At 52.0% G+C, this 20,506-nt stretch overlaps 2 long non-coding RNA genes across 6 annotated transcripts; both read right to left on the bottom strand.

Moving 5' to 3' along the window:
• Positions 1-62: 62 nt before the first annotated feature.
• LOC124239083 (uncharacterized) lies at positions 63-2,192 on the bottom strand. Its single transcript, XR_006888522.1, has 3 exons — positions 2,022-2,192; positions 1,513-1,573; positions 63-314 (listed from the first exon to the last, which is right to left on the bottom strand). It is a non-coding gene; the product is annotated as an uncharacterized LOC124239083 (long non-coding RNA).
• Positions 2,193-2,665: 473 nt separating this feature from the next.
• Positions 2,666-14,923, bottom strand: LOC124239082 (uncharacterized). 5 transcript variants are annotated; one of them, XR_006888519.1, is made up of 6 exons: positions 14,617-14,923; positions 9,320-9,386; positions 9,030-9,096; positions 8,708-8,939; positions 8,451-8,614; positions 2,666-2,716 (listed from the first exon to the last, which is right to left on the bottom strand). It is a non-coding gene; the product is annotated as an uncharacterized LOC124239082 (long non-coding RNA). The 5 variants fall into 5 exon arrangements; XR_006888517.1 differs by lacking the exon at positions 2,666-2,716 and adding an exon at positions 7,189-7,248; XR_006888520.1 differs by lacking the exon at positions 2,666-2,716 and adding an exon at positions 7,251-7,295.
• Positions 14,924-20,506: the final 5,583 nt, after the last annotated feature.

The raw sequence follows: 20,506 nt of genomic DNA, 5'->3' as shown, positions 1-20,506 counted from the left end.
GAGAATAAAGGAGCCGTCCCATCAAGCCCTGCGCAAATTTTAGAAGCATAAGCAAATAAACAGTTGTTGTTTTAACTCGCTGAGTTTTGTGGCGGCTTGTTACACGGTAGCTGGTGACAGATACAATGGCTGAGATCGCACACAGCTAGTATGAGACCAGGCTGTGGTGGAATCCACGTGGGTCTGCTTCTCAAGTCCACACGCCTCTCTGCCCCACCAGGGCTTCCTTACAAATGCTTCATAGAGTAACTCCTATTCTTCTCCTTGGAGAGTTGATGAGTTTAGGGTTGAACTGGGGGGCGAAGGTTACTTAACTGCAACAAATCAAAGTTGTTATTAGAGCTTGGAGGAATCCACATCTGGACTCGATGTCGGGGGATAGGGGGTTGGGGGGTGGGTCAGGGCTGAGAACAGGCCCAGCCTCTGTCCAGGGTGAGCCTGGGCCCAGTGGGGTGCTTGGACATCTGTTTTCCATCCTGATTCAGTAAATAAAACTGCTTTCCTCCACTGACCCTTCAGGAAATGGGAGTCAGAAGTTCACCCGGCCAGGAGTGGACCTCTCCTCTGACAGGAGCCCTCCCATATGCCTGGACAAGACGCAGAGGGCAGGGCCTCAGGCCACTGCTCTGGCTCCCCTCTGAACCAGCAGAGAAAGGAATTCTTAGGGCCTCCCTTTGTCAAGGCATCAGGTTTTTCTCATTTAACCAATGGCTGTTATCCCTGCTGTCAGCTGTTAGCATATAAAATTAGTATGCTGGATGTTTATTTTTTTGATCCCACAGTTCACGCATCAGTAAAGATATTTTCAGTGGCCAGAAACAGAACTTCTATTCAGTTGGCTTAGACAATAAAGAAAGTGTATTCTGTCACAGAACAAGAAGTCCAGGGGAAGGCTAGCTTCAGCAGAGGTTAATCCTGCAGCTCAACATCATCATCAAGGACCCAGGTTTATTCTCTGCTTGTGGCGTTGTCCTTGGCTAGCTTGCTTCATGGTCACAAGATGGCTGCTGCCACCCCAGACATCACATTGTCACAAAACAATGTCCATAGCAAGCAAAACAAAAAACATACGCAAAAAATACCCCAGGAAACATCTCATCCTTGTGTCCCATTTTAAGACCAAAGAAAGTTTTTCCCAGAAGTCCTCAGAAGACTGTCTCACACTGCTCATTGGCTAGAATTGAGCCACATCCCATGCCTGAATCTATCCCAAGCAAGGGGGATACTGCCACTATTACTGCCCTGAGCCCAGAAGGAGAAGGAAAAACACCTGGAACAAACCCAGTCTCAGCAGGTACTGAGGGGGAGGGTGGTGGGAGGGAGAAGGGTCCCTGGGTGGGCAATCAACGGTATGCACTGCAGCTCATTCTTGCGAACCCGGTTTTTCTACAGCTCGGGGAAGAGGAGGGGAGGATTGGTATTGACAAAGTGACCCAGGCCCCAGATTCTATGACTCGACTAAATTGCCTCACAAAGTACTTACAGGGAGTATATTTTACTTGAAGTACTTACAGGAAGTAATAAAAACTCAGGGATGGAGGCAGGGACGTTGGTCTCTCATCTGAGCATCTGTCTGGGTTCTTAAGAGCATCAATGTCGGAGTTAGACCCAGGTGTGAGTTCTGTCCCTTTCTGCATTTCTGATCTTGTACAAGCTCTTTCATCTCTGTGTCACCCTTCCTTTATATGTAAAATGAGGATAACATGCCTACCCCCCCCCCCCCCAGACTGTTTCATTAACCAATACACTGCTTGGCATATAGAAAAGGGTCAAAAAATATTTTGGGCAGTTGGAACCGTGTGACCCAGCTTGGCTGTTTCCTCCTACAAAGCCACCCCCACTCCTTCCTTGAGCTCATCTCCTTCCTCCCAGCCCCATCCTTGGGCTCCACGCTCTCTCCTCTCGCATCCCTCTATCCCTCACACACAGCACTTCCTGTCGGGCTACCCTACCTAGCACCTAGACAGGGTGTCCCATCCACAAGCCAGATAAGGAAACTAGAGTCCTCTGTGGCCACCCACCTCACAGAATCACTGTTGCCCAACTGCCTATGTATCCACGTCCAGGTCCCAGCTCCTCTCTATCTCCATGATGCTGACTTGTCTCTGTTTATTGTCAGGGTTCTTCGTTGAAAGCAACAGAAAGCTCACAGACTCCTCGGGCTGGCTGGAGAGCTAAGCTCAGGAACCAGGGAGGACCAGACAGCAGCCAGAACCCCTGCCAAATCACACCTCAGGGCTAGAGCAGGGAGGACAACAGTGAAACTGGCCCTGAGGCTCCTCTGGCCCTGGAAACCTCCTGGGGCGGCTGCCGCCAATTCTGTCAGATACATCCCATCACCACGTCTTTGTATCACCTGCTAAGATTCAGAGTTCCTGGGAGTGCATCTGATTGGCTGAGCCAGATCATATGCCTGCCCTACAGCTGCAAAGGAGGCTGGGAAAGTGAGGTCGGGTTTTCATGGTGGGAGAAGGGCTCTGCTTGCCCATGACTTGCAAGGTAGGGGATGCAGGAGAGCCACAGAAAGAGTAAAGGGGCACTCTGCTGGGTGAGAGGCCATGGGCTCCCCGAGAGGCAGGGCTGTGGCTGTTTATCCCATGCCCCACCCCCAGTGTTGGGAGCAGGTATGCTCTCAACAGGCTTCAGGAAAGTGTCCAGTGATCTGACTCATCTGGACTCGGAGAACCGTGGTGCCGGAGGGACCACCTTGGGATTCCTGCAAAAGAGGTTTGAGGACAAATGTAGAACTGCCGCTTTTTATTTTGTCCAGTAAGACTATCAAAAGCAAACAATAAATAAACCACTTTCTACCCTCACCATTTCATAAAAGAGGGGACATCTTAAACACCAATAAAACTAAAAGGACCAGGGAGAGCATGATTTTAGAATCGAGCACAATCCTTCAAGCTAAATACACGTTAGCTTTAAGAAAATCTCTCTGTCGTCCGGATGTTTCTACTTTCGCTGGAAACCTATGAAAAGGTCATGACACAACTGACTTTGAACATGGACTGTGGACTAGATAATGGTGTTGTATCAGTGGTGAGTTTCCTGATTTTGTTAACTGCAGGGGTTATGTAAGTCTTACGTTGTAAGAGAATGTCCTTGTTCTTAGGAAATTCACCCTGAAGCATTTGGAGGTAAAAGGGCACATGGCTGCAGCTTCCTCGCAAATAGCCTGGGAAGAGATCGTACACACAGTACACACACACACACTCACACACTCAAACACATACATCTGTATACAGAGAGAAAAATAAACCAAAAGGGACAAAATGTCAATAATTGATAAATCTGCGTAAAAGGCATACCAGAGTCTGTGTACTATTCTTGTGACTTTTTTGTAAATTTGAAATTATATCAGAATTAAAAGTTACCCCCCACCTCAAAATTAGCAATGAGTGAGCAGCAATTCTTCATAAGGGTTGGGTTTCGCTTGGTACATACTTGTTTGGGGTAATGTTTGAATTTTCATGAACATATGTGATATTTTTAATCAGAAAGAATAAAACAAAAAACGTAGAAATTAAAGAGAAAAAGATAAGGCCATGATAGACTCAGTGTAGCATTTGACGCTCGCCGGTCTGTGCTAAGCGCCCTGTTCTACAGAGGAGGGAACTGAGGCGAGGGCAGGGCTGTGGCTTGCTCAGCAGCACATAGTGGGGATCATCAGAGTCAGGACTCGATCAGGGCTCCTGCTCCCTGCACAGGTTCCTTCCACTCCAGGAAGCTGCCCGCCTAAGCTGAGTTGAGGGCCCAAGGGCATGGATGGCCAGGCAGAAGTAGGGGGAACACAGGGATTTGTCCCCTCTGAGAATGCTGCATTCTGCAAGGATGCATTCCTTCCAACTTTTATCCCCATATGATCCCTGCAAGCCAAGGAGGATTATCAAGAATTGCTCCCTACACATTTACTCATTTCCTTTTTTTTTTTTTTTTTTTTGAGGAAGATCAGCCCTGAGCTAACATCTGCTGCCAATCCTCGTCTTTTTGCTGAGGAAGACTGGCCCTGACCTCACATCCATGCCCATCTTCCTCTACTTTATACGTGGGACGCCTACCACAGCATGGCTTGATGAGCGGTGCCATGTCCGCAGCCGGGATCTGAACCGGCAAACCCTGGGCCGCCGAAGCGGAACGTGCGCAATTAAACACTGTGCCACCGGGCCAGCCCCTACTCATCTCTTAGGTGGGGAAACTGAGAGGTTCTGGGACTTGCCCAAGATCATACTGCAAGTTCCAGACTTGTGGGGGACAGAGTAATTGGTCAGATTTGGCTAAGTCACCTCAAGTCCAAGTTAGGAACATAGGAAGGGAGGGGCCTTAGGAATTAGAGGGGAAAAGGGAAGGGAAGCCTGCAGTGTTCAGATTGGGAAATTCCCCTTCCCTTCCCCTTCTCACTCTCAATGTAGCTTCTGTTCCCCTGAGCTTGAAAGAAGAAACAGTGTTTTGCAGGTGCACCATGTTCTACAACTTAATGAGGCATCGCTCACATGCCAGTCTATGAAAATGGCACCTCTTGGAGTTGTGCAGTGGACAGCCTGCACAGCTATACATGGCAACCCTGAGAGAGTCATTCATTATTGTTGTTGTTGGGTAGTGGGGAGGTGTTTGGGGAAGGGACAGGAATGACTAACACTGTGGCCTAGATTAACCAGTGACTGATTCCATCCATTTAGTCAACCACTATTTATTGCCACAGATTATATGCCAGGCATCATGCTGGGACTGGGACTTTCCGGGCTTGAAATAGATGTCACTCTAAGGAGGAGCTGGGAGTGGGGACAGAGGTGGAAAGGCAGCCTTCCCAAGACAGAAACCCACAAACCTTCCCCCACCACTCCTTCCCCTCTGCCCAGCCTTCTCATGGTTTAGGCCCTCCTGGAGCAAGTTTCCAGGATCCTCCCCTCCCCTCCTCCCACAGTCAGTGGACTGTCAGCCTTTCTGCCTTTCCTGTGGGTCTCCTTCCTCAGCTGGTGGGAGCCCCTTGGGCTCCAGGCTGCAGTGCAACTCCTTCCTCCACGTGGTACCTGGAATTCACTCATCCATCCATTTATTCACTCATTCATTTGTTTGTTCATTCGTTTTACTTTTATTCCACAGGCATTTGTCTGTTTGTTAACTATTTTTTTTTTAATGAAAAAAGAGGTATGTACCCATGGTTAAAAAAAAATTTAAATACATGGGGCTGGCCCCGTGGCTGAGTGGTTAAGTTCGCACGCTCTGCTGCAGGCGGCCCAGTGTTTCGTTGGTTCGAATCCTGGGCGTAGACATGGCACTGTTCTTCAAGCCACGCTGAGGCAGCGTCCCACATGCCACAACTAGAAGGACCCACAACGAAGAATATACAACTATGGACTAGGGGGCTTTGGGGAGAAAAAGGGAAAAAATAAAATTAAAAAAAAATCTTAAAAAAATAAATTTAAATATAGCAAAAGCAAAAAGTAATTCTCCCTCCAGCTTCCCAGTTTCCCTCTCAGAGACAAACATTCTCCCCAGTCTCTAAGTCTCCTTCCAGTTCTTTCTAGGGGTTTCCCAAGGTATGAATATAAATATGTGTATGTGAATGTATATTGTGTTGCTTTTTTTCACAGAAGAAAGAATGCGTTACACACTGTTCTGCACCTTGATTTTTTTTTTTCATTTAACACTGTATTGAGATACTTGTTCCATATCCACTCCTTCCACAGCTATGTACCATTCCAGCGTGGGATGTCCTGCCATCTATGTCACTGCCCTACTGGTCAATGTCTGGTCCGTTCCCACTTTTTATTTATTTAATCGTTTTTTTGGCAAGAAAGTTTGACCCTGAGCTAACATCTGTTGTCAATCTTCCTCTTTATTTTTCTTCTCCCCAAAGCCCCAGTGTCTAGTTGTACATCCCTCTAGCTCTTCCATGTTGGACGCCACCTCAGCATGGCCCAGTGAGCAGTGTGTATGTCCTCGTCCGGGATCCAAACCGGCAAACCCCCGGCTGCCTAACCTCTTTTTTTTCTTGCTTGAGAAAGATTAGCCCTGAGCTAAAATCTGTGCCAATCTTCCACTGTTTTGTATGTGGGTCGCTGCTACAACATGGCTTGATGAGTGGTGTACTGACCCGGGATCCAAACCTGCAAACCTGGGCCGCCAAAGTGGAGCACGCTGGATTTAACCACTGTGCCACAGGGCTGGCCCCCCCTCTTTCCAGCTTTGCTTGGCCCTGAAAGTGCTTCTCCATACATCTTTTTTTTAGTTTTTTGCACAGAAAGATCACCCTGACCTAACATCTGTTGCCAATTTTCCTCTCTCTCTTTTTTTTTTCTCCCCAAAGACCCAGTACATAGTTGCATATCCCAGTTGAAAGTCCTTCTAGTTCTTCCATGTGAGCCACCACCACAGTGTGGCTACTGACAGACAGGTGCTGTGGTTCCATGACTGGGAAGCGAACCTGGGTCACCAAAGTGGTGAGAGCACCAAATTTCAACCACTAGGCCATCAGGGCCGGCTCTCTCCACACATCTTTGTACAGTTGTAGGAGCCTAGATTCCTTGAAGTGCAAATCTGGTTCAAAGGGAAAGTGCACTTTGCATTTTGATAGATATCATCCAACAGTCCTCAAAAAATTACACCAAATTGTACCAAAAACCCCTTTTTGGTCTTTGCCAATCTGGAGGATGAAAATGATATGTCATTTTAATTTGCATTCTTTATTATGAGGGATGGTAGCTTTTTTTCCCTATTTTCCAATCATTGTATTTCGCTTTCTCTTCCCTCTCTTCAACAGTATTGAAGGAGCTGCTATATACCAGGCTGTTCATTCTTTCAGTCACACAGGCAAAGTGTCTGGGACCTATGACATTTTCAAGGTCCTGTGAAAGATATTGGCTTCAAAATATTTTTAAAAGACTAGAAAATTGAAACTAAAATGATGTAATTTACTGTCAAACAAACATAATTTTACAGCAAGTTCATTGACTGGAAAACCTAGAACTCATGAACGTTTCATTATATTTGAAAGCGATTTGTTGGTTTAGATGTTCTCATTTCAAAGAATTCTGAAGTATGCATAATACTTTTCAAGAAATTGAGTCAGTTTTTTTTTAAGATTTTATTTTTTTCCTTTTTCTCCCCAAAGCCCCCTGGTATATAGTTGTATATTCTTAGTTGTGGGTCCTTCTAGTTGTGGCATGTGGGACGCTGCCTCAGTGTGGCTTGAAGAGCAGTGCCATGTCCATGCCCGGGATTCGAACCAACAAAACACTGGGCCACCTGCAGCGGAGCACGAGAACTTAACCACTTGGCCACGGGGCCGGCCCCTGGAGTCAATTTTAAATTAAATATATTAACTGTAAGTTGGATAATTTCACAATGATAATTATTTGAACACCCTTTTAAAAAATTTGCCATAAAGTGACATTCAATGTGGAATCAGAGTGCTTTTTAATATGTTTCCTGGGATTGGGGTGGGGCTTCCAAAAGTAAATGTGTCAAGGGCCAAAGGTGGTTTTATTTAAAAAGCCCATAAACGTCTGAACCAGATGGACAAGGTCTCAGCCCTCATGGAACTTCTAGTCCAAGAGCAAGCTGACCTTCTCAACAAAAGCAGGAGACGGTGAAGGGGATGGGACGGAGTCTTGGGCTAGCCAAGGACCCCTGGCTTCTCACGCAACCCCCTGACTGTCACAGAGATGAAACCATCTGCTGTGTCTACCCCACACCCAGCCTAATGGCTCAGCGCTGGACACCAGGATTTTGGGAAGCCCATGTGGGAAAAAATAGGGTGGAGGTGATGTAATCTGTGGTCTCAGGACCAGCCTGGAGCGGGGGTGGGAAAGCGGAGTCGGGGAACAGAGATAGGGAGGAAAGGGAACAAATTGTCCCTAAATGACATCTCGAGACATCAGAACAAAATGTGTTTTTCTCTTGCCTATTCTCGCCCTTTTTTAAAGGGAAATAGAGGTCATTCATTGAAAGGGACCATCTGGGGTCTAAGTCACAAGTGTGAAGGTTTTAAGACTGGGAAGTGAGCAATTCAGCACCTCCCCCTCCTCCCTGTCTGCCTTCCCTCCCCAACTGAAACCGACCGGGGAAGGCAAAGAGGACCTGGGGGAAGTGGTGTGCGAACGCAGTGCATGAGTGTGTGTGTGCGAACGCACGTGTGGGAGAGCCCACACCCTCGCCTAATACTGTTTCTCTCCCCAGTAGCTGGCATAGGATGGCACTGTCACACCCGGTAAAGATCTATTCAGTCCAATTGAACTGAATGGCACAGTGGAGCCAGATAAATGGCTTTGAATCCCACTTGTGCTCTTTACCAGCTGTGTGGTCTTGAGCAAATTCACGTCCTTCTCTGAGCTCAGTTCCCTTATTTGTACAAAGAGCACAAGAAAACCCAGTTTGCAGGGACATTATGCAGGTGAAATGAAGGGAAGTTGGTGAGTAGCTCTGAGCAGGGTCTTTTTTATTCTTACCCTTTAGCTGTCCTGGAAGAGAAGCAGCCTGCGCAGAGGCCTGTGGTAGAACAGGAGCAAATGCACTTGATTGAGAGGGTGTTGTTGGGGAGGAGGAGATGGTGGTGGTGCAGGAAAGGCTACGCGCCAGCCTTGAGAGGACTTCCAGCCTCCCTGGTTCGTGCCTGTAGGGAGCCACAGAAAGCTCTGCCTCAGGGGAGGGGCTGGAGCACAAGAGGCAGCTGGGATCCCTGTGCACCATCTTCCATGGCCACTACCTGGGTTCCAAATATGTGTCATTCTCTCCTCCTTCTGCACATCCCCTCCCACAGCCCAGGGAGGGGCTCCTGGGCCACAGCTCAGCTCCCACCAAGACCACATCTGGGAGGAGAACAGCAGAGAGTGAGCCCAGAGACAGAGTGTAACTAAGGATGCATCCGAGCCTGGGCTTGAACCGACTCTGCGCCCTCCTCGCTGGGTCCTGGATCCCTTGGAGCCTCAGCTTTCTTCCTGTCAAGTGGGATGACAGCAGTGACCTCACCTGGTCGTTGTGATGGTTAAATGAGGTCATACCTGTAAAACGCTTAGCACCATGCCTACCATATAGTTGGAGCTCAGTGCACATTGTTATAAACTCTTAGATGATGAGGGAGAGAGAAGACGAGACCTAAGGAAGACAAAGGGGAGAGAATAAGGAGGGCTCAGAGGCAGGGGAGAGTGACATACAGGCAGTCCAGCCTCTTCTGCCTCTCTGGACGGTCCACCTGCAGCCAGGAAAGAAGCCCCTTGGAAGGAGGGAGTGACAGAGGGGCCCAGCCATTTGGTAAGAGAGGAAGTCATCTGTGACCCACGTCCCTCCTCTCCTTCCACCTCCCACCCTCCTGGCCCACCTCTCAGGGTGACAGGGCTGTCCACGGTGGCCCAGCGGCATCCTGGAGGGTTCCAGAGCTGCACCTCCTACAAAGTGGGGGTAGGGGTGGGACGTTCCTGGGAGGTAGGAGGTAGGGGTGCAGGGGTGGGGCCTGGGATTCCCCATGGATCTTGGGGCCCCAGGCACAGCCCCCCTGCTTAGCTAGAGGTCAGAGGCTGCTCCATTTGAAGTGTGGTCCTGCGTGGCAGAGAGCCAGTGGCACTGGCTGAGATAGATTCCCTGCCCCCGCAGGCCAGCTGGTCCTCCCCAGAGGCTGGGCACCTGAGCAGATCTTCGGGGGGATCTACAGGCTGTCACTTCTAAAAATAAGAGTGCAGCAGCCTGGGAGTCAGCCAGGTGTGGCTGCCACCTAGCATCCCAAACTGGCTGATATGCATGTGCACGCCAGTTTGGGGCCTGCACAGACACACACCAACTGCCTAGCACAGACCCAGGGGACCCACGGCCAGCCCTCCAGAGACACACAATCAAGTTGACATGCACACGGCCTTGCTTAGGCCTGACCCTGTTCACGGATAGGCCCCTTATCCACACACAGCCTCTCGCCCCACTCCCACTTCCCAGCACACACTGGCACAGACCCAGCAGCGCCTGGCTCCAGAACATCAGCCTCCTGAGGACAGTGCCCCTGTGGGTTTTGTCCACTGCTGTTTCTTCAATGCCTGTAACAGTGCCTGGCACATCCCACGTGCTCAAGAAATGTTTGCTCTATAAATGAAGATGCACACACACACACACAAATACGCGCGCACAGACGTTTGTTCTATACTTAATTACCCCCACCCTTGCCCCATATCCCCCCAGTTCTACTGGGCCCCAGAGAGGGCAACGCCAAGAGATCTGTCCTTCTCTGGCCTGGCCAATCCCCCACACCCAGAGTCCAAGCCAGGGTAAGGACTTTGGGGGGATCCCAGGGAAGCAGCAGCTTCGAGCATCTGTTTGGGAGAATGTGGGAATCCCCATTTTCTACAGAAAAACCCTCCCTGGGGGAGCCACAGCACTGTGCTGGAGTTCTGGGTGGGGGAAGATCTGTCTGGGCCACATCCCAGGAAATCCCCCCACAGGGGTGCGGGGCGTGGGGACAACATGTGACCTGCCCCATGGCTGTCCCTGGCCCCCTGCTCTGAGGGAGCTCCCTGTTTTAGGTGCCCCCTCCCCATCTAGGAGTGCTTGGCTCTATTCCCACTGGGCCTGGGCCAGGCTTCCCATGGCCTGCACATGGCTGCAGCAGAGTGAGGCCTGAGGACGCAGGATCAGAGCGGGGTGGTCAGAGAGGACTCCCTGGAAGAGAGGAGCCTTGTACGGCAAGACATTCTGGGAAGAAGGCTGGAAGGGTCATCTGAGCACCTTTGATTCCAGGACTAGCAAGGGAGTGCCCTGTCTGTGCCAGGACCTCATGACACCCACGGGGTGAAGTGGAGGCCGACTGGGCGGGCTGAGCACCAGGGATGAGGAGGGTGTGCTGTGACCCCAAGAGCCATCAAGGGTCATGGCGAGGCCTCTGATCACAGCCTGCATCAGAGGACTTGAGAATGAGGTACCCAAAGGGGCAGGCTGTTGGAGGGGAGGACCAGGGATGGACAAATGGATAGACTAGCAGATGGACTGAAAGACACTGGAGGATGGATGGACAAATGGGAAGACAGAAATGAGTGGATGGCCCCTGGACATCTCCCTCTCAGTCCCCACAAGGGCCTGAAGACCTAGCTACTCCCAACCCAGACCCTGCCCCTTCACTGCCCGATTCCCATCTCCTTCCCGGGCCAGGCTCCCAGGGAAGCCAACACCTGCTTGGCCTGGTGCCCAGAGATGCACCTTCCAGCCAGGTACAACCCCAGATGGGGCATCACCTTCAGGTGTTCACACCTGAGCAGGTGTGCATAGGATGGGGTGCGGGGTATGGCCATATCTATGGGCTGACACCTCTAAAAATAGCCCCCCAGGAGCTAGGGAGTGGCCCAATCATGGCAGACACGCATACAGACACACATACCCCCCCATAGCTATTGGTTGAATCACAAGCCCATAGACACTGGCTGTCACGCACAGTTGGGCACCCATTCACTGACATCCAAACACCAGGTCCCCAAATGCCACAGGGACACTGCCATTGCATAACTCCAGAATGAGCCAGTCATGTGGTCTACAATATAGGGGCAACCTGGACCCTCAGATACACCCCAGCGATACACTGACCTGCAAAGATTCACTGCATAGCTCCTGGCCCCAACCTTGTGGGATATTAGAACACCTCTCACTCTCTAGACACTTGAAATCTCACCTTCAACAGCTCCTTGCAGATAAAGCCAGACCCATGGGCCCCTTCCTGATCTGCCCCTCCAACCCTGCCTCCTGCCCCACCTCCTCACATTTGCCCTCCCTCCAGTCACATCTCACATCGTGGGTGGGCTCCACATTATTCCTCCAACTGGGAACCCCTTTCCCACCTCAATCTGGGACCCCACATTCTGGTCCTATCATTCAAGACAGATCTCTGTATGCCTAAAGTTTAATAGTGTGACACACAATGGGGCATCAATAAGTGTTTGTTGACTGACGAGCTGGATGAAATCATTAGAAATCTAAGTCAGCTAAGAATTAATGCCAGAAGGCTGATGTGGACTAGCTGCTGTGAAATTCTAGGCGGAGTAGGGGAGCACCCATGAGCTGGAGGACTTTGAGCCCCCACAAGCACACATTCATTACTACAGCCCCATGGAATGAGTCCTGCACCCTCGTACCTTCCACTCTCCGTAGAAAAGCACCAGTGACTAGTCAGCCAGGCCCAGCCCTACAGCGAAGGCAGGGGAGACCAGTAGGCCATGGAAGGAGCCTGCAGCCAAAGCCGGGGTCTCCCACTTCCATTTCCTCCACCCACTAACACCTAGAAAGGCCAGGCACTTTTCTAGGCCTTTCTTCAGGGCTGGGGAGTGCCAGGGCAGGCCCTCTGTCAACTCAGCAGGTCCAGGGACTTTGGATGTGCTGACGCTGGTGGTCCTGCCACGCCCCACATGGGCCCAGTTGGCCAGAGCTCAACACTGACCTGGGCCTGGGCCTGGCATTGACTGATTGATTGATATGGAATTTCATTCCCGCAGTAAGGACCAACCACACCTGTGCAGTGTTCACTCTGTGTAAGGTCCACTTCCAAGCACTTCATTCACAGTTGCTCATTTAATCCTTGCAATGACCTTATGAGGTAGATACTATTCTGATGCCCATTTTACAGTTGTGAAAACTGAGACAGAGAGACGGATGAACCAACTGACCTGAGGTCACAGCAGCTTGGAGCAGGTAGAGCAGTCCGGATTCCAACCCAGCCTGTCTGGCTCTAGAGCCCGCACTTTAACCACTACACTATGCTTGGTCTCTTTTTAAACTTATTTTTATAAAAGAAAAAGTGAGATTACTTGGTCCATGCTGCCTTTGGCATTAGTGGCATGGACATGTGACATTCCTGGTCATACACACACACACACACACACACACACACAGAGCTTGCCTCGTTCTGGTGCTGCCAGGCACATCCCTGTGACCTCCTGGTTCTTCCACGGCTAGGCATCAGGCCCGTGGGAACACTGTGCTTGTGGCTTTGGGTCCAAGTCTATTCTGGAACATACCACCCCCGTGCCCCTCCCCTCCCCTGCCACCCTCGTTCCGCCCCAGGCCAGCATTCCTGGAAAGCTCAAAGGTGGCTTCTTTCAGGGGAGATTTTTCCACAGGGCTTCTGCGGCCGGAATTGGGATAAGCTGAGAAGGGTCCCACCCACAGTCCCACAGAAAGGTTGGAGTGGGCATCAGGACTGTTCCTCTTCTCCAGGCAGGGCCCTGGCAGGCGTGAGACCCACAGAGTGCGCTTCCCCATCCTGCTGTGTCTCCTGAGGCTGCTTCTGGACTCTCAGAGGAGTTCAGGCCTCTAGCACTTTTTTCACTGGCTTTACTCAGTCCCACCCCGCTACCAGAGAGTGTGTTACTGGGCGCCCAGCTCTGTGCGGGCTGCTTTGGAGCCTGCCACTGACAGCTCACCATGCCCAATGAACGGTGCAGCCTCCCCACGAGCTGTCAGTGACACTGGGCTGCAGCAAATCCCCAAAGAGCTTCCTGGGCCTATGCTCAGCCATCAGCCTTGGACTCACCTCCAGGACGTCCACCTGCTGCTCAGGGGCCCCAAGAGTGTGTCCTATCCTGAGTCCTGACCCCTGGCCCTAGCCCTGGCTGTTGTTTCGGTGGCAGGAAAGCCCCAGCCATACTGCCCCTGCCCGGGGCTAAGTGTGGGACCTGCCACTCAGCAGATGACTAACCAGGCCCCTCCTTGGCCCAGGCACTTCCAGCCCCTCCTCCTTGCCCAGCCTGAGTCAGAGACCTGTCAGCTCCCACTGCCCCCAAGGCCCAGCGGATTTGGGTAGGAGGAGCTGTCGGGGTGCCAGGACATGAGGAGATGGGCCAGGCCCTCACTCCTTGATGACCTGACCTCTAGCAGGAACTTGTGAGCATTCTTTGATCTAGAAATGTCACGTGTACACACACATACACACACACACATACACACATGCTCCCATCCACACCCAGCCACGCTCTGACCAGAGATGAAACAGTCCAGGTGTGGTGCTGAGGCAGGCCAGCGAGGAGCTGGGCTGAGCTGGAGCAGCTGTGTGGTTGCGGCCTCCTGGCCCCGCCTGCAGAGGCCCCAGCACCTCCTGGTACTGGAGAGCTTCTTGTTCCCTCCCCAGAATGGGCACAAATTCTAGCTGCCCAGGGGAGTCTGCTCCTTTCATATGCCCCCAACCCTACAGTTTTCTCTCTCTCACTCTCTCTCTCACACACACGCACCTCTAGACTCTTCCTCTGCAACCCCATAAGGTCTCTCCTTTCTCACACTAGCCTCACAGAAAGAGTACCCAAGCCCCATAAAGCCTTGAGTCCCTGACTCAACCCCTGGAAGTTGAGATCGGGCCCTGGCGGTCCAGTCTCAGGGGATTTTTCCCTCCCCAGGGCCACCTCATTGGACCCCACTCTTCCCTGGCTGAACTAGTGATTGCTGCCATGGCCAGCCCCACTCCTCCACATGCCAGCTCCTGCCTAGCACACAGAGGCACACGCTGTGACTCCACACTACTCCCCGGGACCCGCCAGACTGCGTAGGGCTGTTTCCGCCCCCATGTACATGCAGTTGGCTCTGCCCGAAATGCTCTCCCTCCTATTTCTGCTGAAATACCTTCCTGACCATAGCGTCAGCAGCCAGCACTTGAGCGCTTACCGTTAGCCAGGCCCTGCGCTAAGAGCTCTCCATAGATGCGTTCATTTGGTCCTCACAAGAAGCCTGGGGAGAAAGTACCATGAATTACACCCAATGTTCCGATGAGGCGCCTGAAGCCGAGAGAGGTTGAGGAATGATGCATGTCTACCCATCCTTCAAGATTCACTTGGGAACCACCTTCCTGAGACTCTCCCTTCTCCTCCTCCCGCACCCCTGCCCACTGTCCCAGGCAGGAGAAAGTGCCCCCAGCATAGAGCCACTGCCCCCTGTAGTGACTTCTGTTGAGGCTGTTACTTCAGCCCCCAGGCACTCATGTTTGTCCTTCTCCTCTGTCACGGGCCCTGTGAGAGCTGGTGGGCGGGCCTGGGTCTGAGTCACCGTGCTGCCTCGCTGCCCAGCACTGAGTCTGGCAAGCTGGTAGTGGAGGTGACTCTTTGCTGCCTGGAGAAGCGGCCAGAGGAAGGAAGGTCAGGGCCCTCCTCCCTTCTCATCTCCCTCCGACTCACACATTTCCCGGCCGCTTTCTTCCCCGTCTCCTCACCCCTGCATCTCTCCCCACCCAACCCTGTCCACACCTTTCCTACGTTCCTGAGAAGAGCAGTGGGCCCCTGCTCTGCTCTCAGGTTGAGCCTTGCTGGTGGGCAGCAGAATCTGTACTGGGCTGAACCTGGGAGAGGGGTGGGCCTGTTCCCCTCAGCAACCCCCCAGCTCCAGGGGGCCCAGCCTGGACCTGAACGCTGGGAGCCCTGGCTCAGCACCCTGGGTCACCTCTGGGCGGCCCCTTCAGTGTCTATGTGTGTACACTGGTGGGGGGTGCAGGGAAGGGAGGAAAATGAACCATTGGGCCCAACGCCACATTTATTTAAGGGGCACCAAGTTAAAAATAGACCCCCAGTGCCCAGAGAGCGGGCAACAGGCATGCTGACCTCTGGCTCAGATAGGAGAGGGATTCCAGAAGCCCTGAGAACTGTCCGCGCCTGGGAGCCCTCTGCACGGCTCCCTCTCCCGCAGACGGATTTGTGATTCTGTCAAGTGTCACACACACCCCAGCACTGCTGGGTGGGACCAGCGACATGCTTTGTGCGCTTCGCCGATTGCAGTGTTTTGTAGCAGAAGAGCATGAACTTTAGACCTCGACGGGACCCCAACGGGCGATTACTGTATAACTGCCCCATTTCCAGCCCCCGTTTTGCAGAGGGGGAACTAAAGTTCCCAGAGAAACGACTGGCTCAAGGTTATGCAGAGCAAGGCTGGGATCAGCTCTCTTGACTCCCGATTCAGGGCTCTTCCCACTGTTACATCACGCTAATCATGTCGTATTGCACAGTGTTCAACCCTATTTTGTTCTTTCGTGTTATCTTATGTAATGTCTTGTAAGTAGGGGTAGGGGTTGTGGTGGGACTGAGGAAGTCACTGGAAGGAGGAGGTGACAAAAAGGCGATAAGGCCGAGGTATAGGCCCCTCCTGGTCCTCCCCCGCCCAGATCAAGGCCCAGCTCTCCGACCCGAGATTTCTCCTCATGTCAGGTGTAGCGGGTGTGGTTCAGTACCCAGAGCCCTAATTAGCGCCTGTTGACAGTTTCTGGTTTGTGTGTTATCACCTTGGGTCCACTTATCTTTATCAGAGCCAAAGGTTGATTGGAGCATTCTGGCTAGGGCTCAAAGCAGCTCCGCTCTGATTCCACCAAGCATTTATGACCACTGTGAATAACAGCTCTCTGCCCTCCAGATAGCAGCCCTGCTTGTCCCAGAGCTGCCCTATGGAGTCTTCAGTTTGATCTCCACCGTGCCCACCAAGAAGATAGGGCAGAGTTCCCCTTCAGCATGGGGAGGAAAGTGATGCCCGGCGAGGTGGGCTGGGCTGGGCTGGACCCAAGCCTCCTGATCTCCAGCCTCAGGCTCCCAGCAATGATGCTCCAGACACCCAACCTGCCAAAACCCCCTCCCAGGGGCTGCAGTTCCTGCTCCTCCAGCCTCTCTTGCTGGGACAAAGGTTCCTGAGCCTTATCAGCCCAAGAGGTAGAATATTAATCTGGCCATGTATGTCCCAGCCCTGCCCCCTCACAGCCGGCCGCCCCACTCCAGGTGGGTGGGGGGTGTACCCATCAGGACAGGGTGAGACGGCTGTGGGAGGAGCCTGTGTGAGCACAGCAGGCCCTGCATGCAGCCTCTGTGGCCAGCTGAAGGGCTCATCCTCGGTCTCTTCCCAACATTAGCCTCAGGGCCAGGCCCTCAGGTCCTTCCCAGCTCCCCTCTGAGCTTCAAGGGAGACAACTTCTCTGAGAAGTGACTCAAACCTTTCTGGAACCTGAGGTTCCCACCTGGACCCCTCGGACCAGTGATGCCAGAGAGGACCCAGGTCCTACTCTCAGCTCAACCACTGTCTCCTTCTTCGGGACCCTGGGCAAGTCACTGTGCACCCAGAGCTCGCCTGGATCACCTGTAAACTGAGAATGGACTTTGAACTGTTCTAAAATACCCTCCTTCCCACTGAGACTTGGTGACTGAGTCTGGGTGACCACGCCTCCCCCTCTGCACAGACCCACCTGGAACAGGATCCAGGACCCTCGATGTAGCTCTTTTGGGTCTCAAACCACACTGGGTCCCACTTACTGCCACTCAACCCCCTTAGCTCCTGGGCCAAGTCTCCAGGGACTGACCAGGGGAGATGGAGATGCCCTGTGAGCATGTCCTGATGCCACGCAGGTGTACGTGTGTGTATGTGTGTGTGTGTGTGTGTCCACCCACCCTCCTGGGGATTGTCTGGAGGGGGCATTGTCTGGAGGGCTGGGCGGTTGCCTTTATGGCCTGGCATAAAAGGTAATCATTGACCACATCAATGTGGCCCTGCGCGTCAATGCCGCCCAGGCTCGGCCCTGTCAGGCCCTGGATTACTTTACAGTCACATAAAAGGAGCCTCCAGACTGGCCCCTGGGGACTTTGGCCCTCAAGGGGAGAGCGGGAGCGAGCTGTTCCCTGGAGACCGCCTTTTCTTATAGTATTTACTTGACCAAAGAAAAGCTCCCGCCTTTTATCAAACCCACTGGGATTGTCTCAGCCCAGCCTGCCTAAGCCACAGAGTCCCCATCGACAGGGGCCGACCCGCTTCCCCTCCCTCCTCCGCCTCTCCCATCAGGACCTACCAGCAGCCTGGATGCACCCAGCAAGGCCCCTCCCCAGGCTGGGACTCAGGACACATCTAGGAGGCCTTGTTTCCTTTACAAGTTTTATTTCATCAAGCCCTCACAAGCGCCATGGGATAGAAACCGAGGCAATTCCCATTTTTCAGAGAGAAAAACGTGGGCTCAGAGAGGCCAAGTAACTTTCCTAAGTCACACAGCCAGTAAATGGCAAATCTCAACAGTTCTCACAGCCTATAGGCAGCAGTCTCCAGACTCGTATGATAGTGTACTGCTATCAGTAAAAAAACAACTCTTAGCACACACCTTTGATATATTTATACATACCCATAAATCATATACATGGACTACTGAAAATCTGTATATTAAATAGTAGCAAATATCTGTACCCCAATGGAACAACCGTTTCTCATCCTATCATTAAAACAAGATCAAATCAACTCCACAAACACTCCCCAAGGCTCGATTCCAGCAAGGACTGGGGCAGAGAGAGAGGATGGGAACTGGACTGAACCTTGAGGAAAGATAGGCCGCAGGCAGGTGAATATGCTTGGAAAGGGCATCCCAAACAAAGGCTCGAGCAAAACCCAAGAGGCAGGAAACGGCAGGAAATGTTCAGGCACAGACAAGAACCCTGGGGACATGAATGGGTAGAGCCAGAGACAGTGCTGGAAAGTCGAGAGGGGCCCAAAGCGACTGGCCCGACTGCCAGACCTTTTCTAGAATGCAATGGGGAGCCACAGCGGGTTCATCAGCAGCAGAGTGACTTTACCAGAGCCGTGTTTTGGAAACGTCTCCCAGGCCACAGAGAAGAATACAAATTACATTCTTAGATCACTGTCCCCGGAGTTGTGTAACTTGGCCCTGTGGGAGGCGCTAGACTGAAGGCCAGTTAGGAGTTGCCACACCTCTGTATGTTTGCTGACACTCTGCCATTTACCAGCTGCCCCACCCTGGGCGAGTCCAGCAACCTCACTGGCCTCGGTTTTCTCATCTATAAAATGGAGATAACAGTAGTACACACATCATGGATATTGTCGCTCTGACAGTGGGGGAGAACTGGCTGAGGTCCCTGATTCAGGGTCTGGCACATAGATGCCCAACGACTGGCAGCTGCTCTCACTGTTAGAACACACTGTTCCCTTTGATCTGCCTGAAGAAATCAAGCAACCCCTCAATAATCTAGTTCGGACTTCACGTTTGAGGGCCCCAATAGACTGACTCATTTCTCCCTCCCCTGAGCTCACCTAGCTCTGGACTCATGCCAGTAAGGTAGCATTAGCCCATCATGTGACAGTTATTTGCATATGTCACCGTCACCCTCACCATCTCTGTGCTCCTGTACCAGACACTTAGTTGGCCCTGCGTGAACTTGGATCAAAGTTGCGTAAAAAGTGAAATAACATCAGAAGAGGAGGAGGAGATGGAGAAGACGAAGGGGCCTATTTAGGGGCACTTTGCTAAGCTCTTCATGTGCAGTATTTTATGAATCCTCTCATCTACCTTATAAGCTAAGTGTATCAGGCGAGATAGGCTAGTTGATGCTGCAGTAACAAACATCCCAACACTTCAGTCGTTTAAAATAGTAAAGATTTATTTCTCTCTCATGCCAAATGAGCAGTGCAGGTCACCTGGAGCCTTCTGAGTTATGTTGTCCTCCCTCAGGGACCCAGGCTGAAGGAAGCTCTTATCAACATCCTTGTTCACCATCACCATGGCAGCGAGAAGTTCACACCTTAGCTGTTGTTGTTGCTACCTGGAAGTGGTGTGTACCAACTCTACTCACATTTCATTGGCCAAAGCAAGTCACTTGGCCACACTCACTTCAAGAGGGTGGTGAAGGCCTGTGATCCGAACTCCGTGTCATGAAGGCCACACAAGGCAGATCAGGCCCATCTCCAGCTATGCGAACAGCCACTCCCAGCTGGGCCACCCAAAGCCCCCTTGTGGCCCATCCAAAGAATATCCATCTCTTCCTTCCCCTGGAAGCCCCTCCTTCACAGCATCAACACACAAGAATCTGGGTCAGTCTTCATCTTCCAGCAAAACTCAACTCATCGAGGAATCAGCCTTGACTTTGGTTAGGCATGAAAATCACAACCATATTTCACGTCTGACATCGAGACATTGCGGATCTGGCAAGGAGCACGGGAGAGAGGAAAAAAGGCCCGGGACAGCTGGCTTGGGGCTGGAATGCGATTTATTACCAAATAATTACACGCTATCTGCGGGCTGGGATCACACACTTGAGTTTGTACCACAAGGAGAGTCTGCCCCATGCATTTCCCAGAGCCCATTACCTGGTTTTTCCATCATCATTTGCAATGGGGATTGTGTAGACTCTGAAGGCAAGTCTGTTATGGTATGTATGTGCGTATTTGTGTGAGTGTGAGAGACAGCGAGCCAGAAAGAGAGCTACAAGCAGCCAAGCAGTCAGTGTCTCTTGTGAGCCGAGTCCCTGCTGGTGCGACGACAGGGAAGGACAGGTCTCTGTCTCGCTTCTGATCTAGATTTAACAAAAGCCTTCCACGTCCCAAGTGTGTGCTAAGCCTGGCTCCCTATAAGAAGCAGCAAATAGAAACGGCCTCCACCTCAGGGCGGACTTCGTTCTGCTCCAGGGGCCAGTTAAAGGAGACCAATCAGGCCAAGGGGTGGGGGCTCGGGGTTGGAGGGGTGGAGGCTAGGGGCAGAAACAGGCAGAGTTTCAGGCAGACAAAGCAGAGCAAAAGTTCAAGGTCAGAGATCAGCGGG

This window comes from Equus quagga, chromosome 5 (genome assembly GCF_021613505.1).
Source record: "Equus quagga isolate Etosha38 chromosome 5, UCLA_HA_Equagga_1.0, whole genome shotgun sequence".
NCBI classification, from domain to species: domain Eukaryota; kingdom Metazoa; phylum Chordata; class Mammalia; order Perissodactyla; family Equidae; genus Equus; species Equus quagga.
Note: the sequence above shows the minus strand (reverse complement) of the source record. Positions and strands in the feature narration are given on the sequence as shown.